Source organism: Podarcis vaucheri, assembly GCF_965113315.1.
Source record: "Podarcis vaucheri genome assembly, chromosome: 17".
NCBI classification, from domain to species: Eukaryota; Metazoa; Chordata; class Lepidosauria; order Squamata; family Lacertidae; genus Podarcis; species Podarcis vaucheri.
In genome coordinates, this window is record NC_138755.1 from 36,373,218 (window position 1) to 36,373,877 (window position 660).

Here is a 660-nt window from a genome sequence, read left to right on the forward strand (position 1 = left end):
ATCAGCCTTCTTTATGGTCCAGCTTTCACTTCCATACATCACTACTGGGAAAACCATACCTTTTACTATACGGACCTTTGTTGGCCAGATGGGTGGGGTATAAATAATAAATTATTATTATTATGCAATCTAAAACTATCTGTTTGTTTCTATCATAGAACCAGCCACGTGTGTGACTTGCATGACTTCACACACACACGACTCACACGCGTGCATGACATCACATGTGCGCCATGGGCCTCCTCAGCTGTTGATAATCCATATTTTTCTCTCCTTAAACGCTCCTTGGTAGTCTGATCATTCACTACATTCCACTGTGTGTGTGTGTGTGTGTGTGTGTGTGTGTGAGAGAGAGAGAGAGAGAGAGAGAGAGAGAGAGAGAGAGAGAGAGAGAGATTTTGCTGCAGAAACTGTTGTGGACCAGGCAAGAGTTCCGACTCTGATCACTGGGATTGACTCCTTAGTCAGATGCCAGTGAGTTAGCTGGGCTCCCACTCTGATTCCCTTTCCTAAACAGGGGCTTTGGAAGTAGGAGATGAGGCTTTTAGGGAACAGGATCAAGGCAAGCCAGTTATAACAAGGTCAAGACACATGCGCCCTCCCTGTGAAATGCCCTCCCATCAGCTGTCAAGCAGATACCCTGTAAATACAGTATTTTTT